Source organism: Rhamphochromis sp. 'chilingali', assembly GCF_963969265.1.
Source record: "Rhamphochromis sp. 'chilingali' genome assembly, chromosome: 13".
NCBI lineage: Eukaryota > Metazoa > Chordata > Actinopteri > Cichliformes > Cichlidae > Rhamphochromis > Rhamphochromis sp. 'chilingali'.
Genome location: NC_137940.1, coordinates 28,110,962 through 28,117,502, shown reverse-complemented (window position 1 = coordinate 28,117,502; position 6,541 = coordinate 28,110,962). Strand labels below are relative to the sequence as shown.

Below are 6,541 nucleotides of genomic sequence, written 5' to 3'. Positions count from 1 at the left end.
CCTATGTTTGCTGTGACTGCACTTTGCAAAGCCCTGGTCATGTCCTGTATTCCTGTTCTCTACATCTCAGACTACAGATCTAGTTCATTAAATGAGTAATGTGATAATAAAAATGAAATGGTTGCAATGATTCTAACGATAATCCACAGGGTGTATTGAAAAAAATTAAAGTGTTTTATAAGAAATTGTTATCCTGTCTGTCTGCATTTATTTATTTATTTATTTATTTATTTATTTATTTTGGGGGGGGGGTGATGAATCACTGAGGTCAGTTTCTGGCTTGAGAAATGCTACGTGATTGGGTTTTATATGCAGTGCAGTCAGACCCCACAACCCCTGTGGACCAACTGTGTGATTCATACAGGGTAAAGCAAGTCTTTACACATGTAACTAGCATTGATTACATTATTCATTCTTGAGTCTTCTGGTGTATCTTGGTTAAAGGAAAGCTCTTCGAAAATGCTGTCACATAATGATGTCCTTTTTCTTTTTCTCTTTTTTTTTTTTTTTTTTTTAAAAAAGAACCAATCACAGCACTGCAATGCTATGATTGGCTCTTTAAGTTGGTTCTGTGGCCAATGACCAGCTTAATCTGTCTGCAGACTTGTTGCTGGAAGGTGGCTTCCTGTTGTATTTGGCTATTGTATGGGTTACAAAACAATCTGGATGAGTCATAGATGGTCTCATCAACATGAATGATGTCAGCATTATGCATATTTCAGAGTACATGTTTTGAAAGTATCTCAGTCAAGCCATCTTACATGCATCATCATCTGGTATAATGTGATTGTCATTGAAATAACCTAAAGTAATGATGAGAGCTGTGGACGTCAGCATTGATGTGCAGTGTACAATACCTGTCTGTCACACCCACAGCTTCCCACTGCCAGCCTGGAGACATTAGCACACAGAGCTTTGAGTGACACACCTGGTGGTAGTCTTGGATGTGCGTGTGTGAGGGGGGAGGGGGGGGAGCTGGCTGGCTGGCTACTGACTCCATCCGTGAGTGGTGCGTCGGCAGAGCTATGAATGGGCAGAGAGGGGTGTACTCTCACAGACACCATAGCAGCAGTGAGATGAGGAGTGTCATTTACTCCACTGCACGCCTACTGTACTGAGAGGAGAAAAGAGAGGGAAGGAGGTGAGTGTATGAATTAACCCCAGGCATTTCATTTGTCTCATTTGCGATGATTGCAGGGCTCGTTCAGTCAGTAGATGTGGGTGCCTTTTTTTCTCCTCTTTCCATCACCCGCATCATTCATCCTCCACTCCCTTCTGTCACTCAGTGCTTTACTGTGCTTGATGAAAAGTACTGTGCCTCCTTCATTTCCTCATTCATGGAAAAGCACGTTTTCATTCAGACTGTGCTAGCGCTCTGTCTTGTCTCGGTTTTGTTGTTTACAGCTTTCAGTTTGAGCTAAGCTTCATGTCCATTGTACATCTGGATGAATAACAAGCAGGTTCTGGATTTCTAAAATAGTTCTTCTAATGGGAGCTCACACCGCCTTAGAGAGTCCTGCAAAATATGTGTAAGTGCTGTAAAACAAAACCTGTCCAGCCGATCGATGCAGGCACATTAATGTGGATTGAAAGATTGTGCACAGTTGAAGGGCAGTCTTCAATCAGTCTTCAGTGGGTTAAGAATGAAAAGATTATGGAGTCATAACCATGACTCTGGTATCAGGTGAGATACACATGGCTCAGCTGTGATTCCGACAGAGGGCAGTTGTGCTGGTCAGCTACTGACTTAATACATCCAGCTGGGTGTAGTTGGGATGTGTGCATGTCCCACCTGAGTGTGACAAAACAGACAGCACATCATCATCAATTACACGGCATAATGTCCTTGACACTGAGCCATTTTCATGTGCTCTCTTCCATCACTGCTCACATGCTGACCTTGGTGCTCCAGCCATCTCGCTGTGTGTTGTCTGTGGTAAAACAGCCCATTTTATTACACAAATCCTGGCCACGTGAAGATTTGCGATCAGCATGTTTGCAGACACTTGTGTGGTGGCTGAGAAATGTCAGACACTGATTTTTAACTCCTGGTTTGAATTCCTCCCAAAAGACTTGAAACCATCAACACATGGCTGAAGCGATACAGGCATCCAGTGTCATCACTGTTTGACTAAATCAGCGAATGAAACTAATGACTTCTTATTGTGTTTCCAGGAGGGAGTGATTTGGCAGACCTTTAGGTTGAGCAGGAAGAAGGCAGGAGTGACAGTGCAGAGGCAGAACACACATCCACAGGAAACTTATGCTTAAGGAGCTCTTGTCATGTTCTGTTTCTCAGTTAGGGAGTTAATTAGTGTTGACCCGGACGCAAAGATAGGCTCTGTGTGAGGTTCTTTCAGGGTTATGGATTCAAACCTCCGGAATAGATTTGCTTCTTACGTAACGCAGATGTGAACAGCAGCGTTTATTAAGGATCGTAAAGGCTACGTAGTCATTAAACTTTTCTGCCTTATCTTTTTCCTTCTGCTGCATCTCAAATTGAGTCTGTTTGTTCATCCCTGCAGAACAAAACTTATTCAGTAGCTTTAAATGGTAAAGATTGCTTTGCATGTGTATGCTCCCGTCTGTAGGGGCATGTAAAAGCTTTATGCATGTACATTTCTTTTTATCTATATCAAAAAAAGAGACGTGATGATTTCGATGTGCCACCTTGATTGTTGCTCATGTGGACTAATCGTTGGCGAAGTGTTTCTAAAAGCCACAGGGGTTTTTATCTCTGCTACAAAGGAGCTGGACTTCCACCCGCCTCAGTCTAACCTATACGATCCTCCACTTCTTGGCTTCGTCTGCAGTGGAAGAATTTCTCTTCTACACAAAGATGAAAAGACGGTAACAGAGGAAAGCAGGGGTTGACAGAGTGAGGCAAGCAAGCAAATCATTCACATTTAGGTCATTTCCTTCAGCGAGTTGGTCAGAAAGAGCACTCAGGACTCTTTGAATGCCTGCCCTGCCATCAAGCCTCAGATTATCCTCAGCTGTCCCTCAAAGGACTATAATGCACATTTTAAAGTAAGTGCAGAGAGTTCATCATCCCTCCTGGCTGTACCTACCGAACAAACATACATGTTCTGCGGTAATGGAACTTGTATAAAAGAAAGCAGAAACTCCACTGGTACTGACCAAGTGGAGTATTTCTGGCCTCACTGAATATCACATATATTCCACTTCAGGTAGGACTTTGTACCAGAGTTCCCTGCAGCATCAAAAGTGATGCCACCATGATGTCAGCCATCACAGCGAGTGAGTGCGCTCCCGTTGATCATTTCCTATTCATTCTTTATGAGCCCTGGGCTAAATGCTTCCTGTAAGCTTAGGCAGAACTGGAGCCCAGAATAGTAGACTGTTTGACTTCAGTCAGAGTGTGTATGTATATATGTGTGTATATGTATATATGTGTGTATATGTGTATATATATATATGTGTGTGTGTGTGTGTGTGTGTGTGTGTGTGTGTGTGTGTGTGTGTGTGTGTGTGTGTGTGTGTGTGTTTGGCATTCTAGCCTCATCAGTAAGTAATAAGTAAATTGTAATTCCATGCATCTTGGAAAGAGATAAGCTGTCTGTTAGATGTGCTACATTTTGAAAACTCAGCAATGATTGACGCTTTAAAGGCTCTGAAAAAAAACACAGCTTTTTGTGAAATGACTCAGTTGCCTCAGTTACATAATGGTAATGTTGCATATGTCTCTGCACCAATCAGGATTTAGAAACAGGTATTTTTTTAATGTAGAAACATCAAGGATATGAAGTTATTTCTGTTACTATCACATCATTTTTCATATTTATTAGGTTGCAATATGCCAAATTACATTATTAATTCAATTTACAGTTATTTTTATACTATTCATTCACAACAGCAGTCACCTCAAGTTCATTTATATTATAAGGTAAAGACCCTACAATATTAAAGAAACCCCAAGAATTACACAACCTCCTCCGAGCAAGCACCTGGTGACAGTGGGAAGGAAAAACTCCCTATTAACAGGAACAGACCTTCAGCAGAACCAGGCTCAGGGTGGGACACCCATCTGCGGTGACTGGTTGGGGGGGAGGGGAAGGAGAATAGAGGACAGAGAGACAGAACAAATGGCAAATCATAGGAAAAAGAGCCAGAAAAAAAAAATACTGGCAAAAGTGATAGATCCACTTAGATGGTGTTTCTGCTATTCTCTGCAGGATGTAGACAAAAGCATCAGAAAACTACAATAACTTCCTAATTTTAAAGTTTCCGCTTTCAATAATGTTGGTTCCCATGTTCAACCAAGAGCTTTTAAGCTCAAGTCTTTTGTTTGAAATACCTATGACATATTTTATTTCTTCTTTTTGAACAGCAGCACTGAACCACCCCTTCACACCATTAGAATCTCATCGGTGTGCCTGACAGAGAGAAGCAGACATCAAAAGGGAGGCTGATGGACTGTTAAAAAAAGAAAGGGAAAAAAAGTCTCTTGTTCACTGAACCAGACCCAGTGGTGTTTTGTCCCTCAGCCAACAGGGCTCATGACTCCAGCTGTGGCCCTGGCTGTGACTGTTGCCTAGTGTTCTCTGTGGTCTTTCAGTTCTCGAGGAATCACTGTTTGAGTAACTGTGTGTGTCCTTGTTCAGAGCAGTCCTTTTCACGATTTTATTTGCTGTGACTTGCTGTTTTGCTTTCATCCTCTGAGCTAAAGTTGAGCTTCTGTTATGTCAACCGTTAGGGCTCCAACAAGCAATGTTTATATACTGAAATACAATTTTTAAAAAAATATTTGGTGGATTTATGTATAATCAAACAAGGTCAGAAGAATTACCACCCCTTCTTCCCCCCCACCGCTCCTTTTTTTTAAAAAAGTATGCCTGTTTTGCCAGTAGAGAAAATTGAGCCAAGCTAACCTGTAATCAGTCATAATTTTTGCTTCTAGTGAATCCCAAAGCTAAAAACAAACAACAGGACACTGAAATCTGCAGTAGTGTATCTCTGAGTCAGAGACACCCTCTAGTGAGAAGAGCTCATAACTGCACACTCTCTTGCTCCACTTGGATCTCTTGCAGTGGATCAGACCGCTTAGGGCAAGATTAATTGTTTGCATTTTACTGGATATATTAATGACTTTCCCTTGTCTGTTGTTGTTGCGTGCAGTCACGCTTTTTGAAAGTTTCTCTCGTTTTTTCTCCTAACCTTTTAGTTGCACAGCCAAAGTTTGCAAGAAAAACAGAGTGATCCATCCTAAGTCCCCACAGCCCCGAACTTCTGAGGAAAAACTTTCAAGTCAGCCATGGAGCAGAAGACAAATGAGGTACTTAAGAACCCGATACTCTGATACACTAAATTTTAATCATTTGCCGTCTAATGCGACCCTTCCCTCTGCCTAGTGTCCCACCAGCACCTCTCCTCAGAAACACATGAAAAATAGGTCTAAGTCCACAGAGGAGGTACAGCAGTCAAAGAAGGTGAGCCTGCAGCAGCCTGATGTTCACCCTAGCACACTATTTCTTCCCTCACCCTATGAGTCAACCTAACTGTCTTTCCTCACAGGCCTTTTCCTCACAAAAATCACTCCCAGGCAGACCAGAGCTGGAGAGAGTGAAGGTGAGATGTATCACTGTTCTACTGTATTGGCATTAAAGCCTAAAGCTATGTTTAAAACCAGAGTTTTATTTTTATTTGTTGCAGGAATGTTCTGATGGCTCTGAGACACCGTCATCCTCCAGCGAAGAACTGAAATGATGAACAAAGACAAAAAAAGATGCCATAAAGCTACATCATCATAAACCTGAGACATAAAATGTGCAGATGTACACAGCGGAACATGCAGAATAGTATATGAAAAAAATGCAAGCCGTGAATTGATTAAAAGGAGAGAATTGGACTAAAACACACACACACACACACACACACACACACACACACACACACACACACACACACACACACACACACACACACACACACACACACACACACACACACACACACACAAATTCACCCTACCGCTGAAACAACATGTATGTGAACAAAAGGACACCTGTGATGATATTGTTTCATTGTACTGTGAGTGGTGTATACATGCCACCTGAATGTGTAGTAACAATAAAGTGATGTTGCTGAGTGAATCTGTGTTTACTAACCTCCACTAAGCCAACTGCCAAATAATAAGGCTGTCGGAAACAATACAGATAGATGATGGTGTGCAGCAGAGGATGAAAGAAGCACAGCTTAAAATCGAAATCTTTATGAAATCACCCAATAATATGTAAGATTATCCCATCGATGCATTCAATGGCAGTCTCAGTGTATTTTTAAATAAAAATAAATAAAGGTGCTGATGTTTAAGGACGGAAGAGCTGCTTCATCACACATAAATATATGTATCATTAGTTTCAAATGTTCTTTTCACCCTGCAACGTCTCCTGCAGTTTTTTTTTTTTTTTTTTACAAACTTGCAAGGTCCGAAGCCCAATTTGAAATCTGGCAACCTTCTGCCACCCACGCAATCCTTTAATCATAACTCTGATTACTGCATGAAACTACGATGGAGTGT

At 41.6% G+C, this 6,541-nt stretch overlaps 1 long non-coding RNA gene across 1 annotated transcript; it reads left to right on the top strand.

Annotated features, from left to right (window-relative positions):
* The first annotated feature begins 1,050 nt into the window (after positions 1 to 1,050).
* LOC308408841 lies at positions 1,051 to 6,101 on the top strand. The gene is made up of 5 exons (XR_013973854.1): positions 1,051 to 1,141; positions 5,186 to 5,296; positions 5,373 to 5,450; positions 5,536 to 5,589; positions 5,674 to 6,101. It is a non-coding gene; the product is annotated as an uncharacterized lncRNA (long non-coding RNA).
* Positions 6,102 to 6,541: the final 440 nt, after the last annotated feature.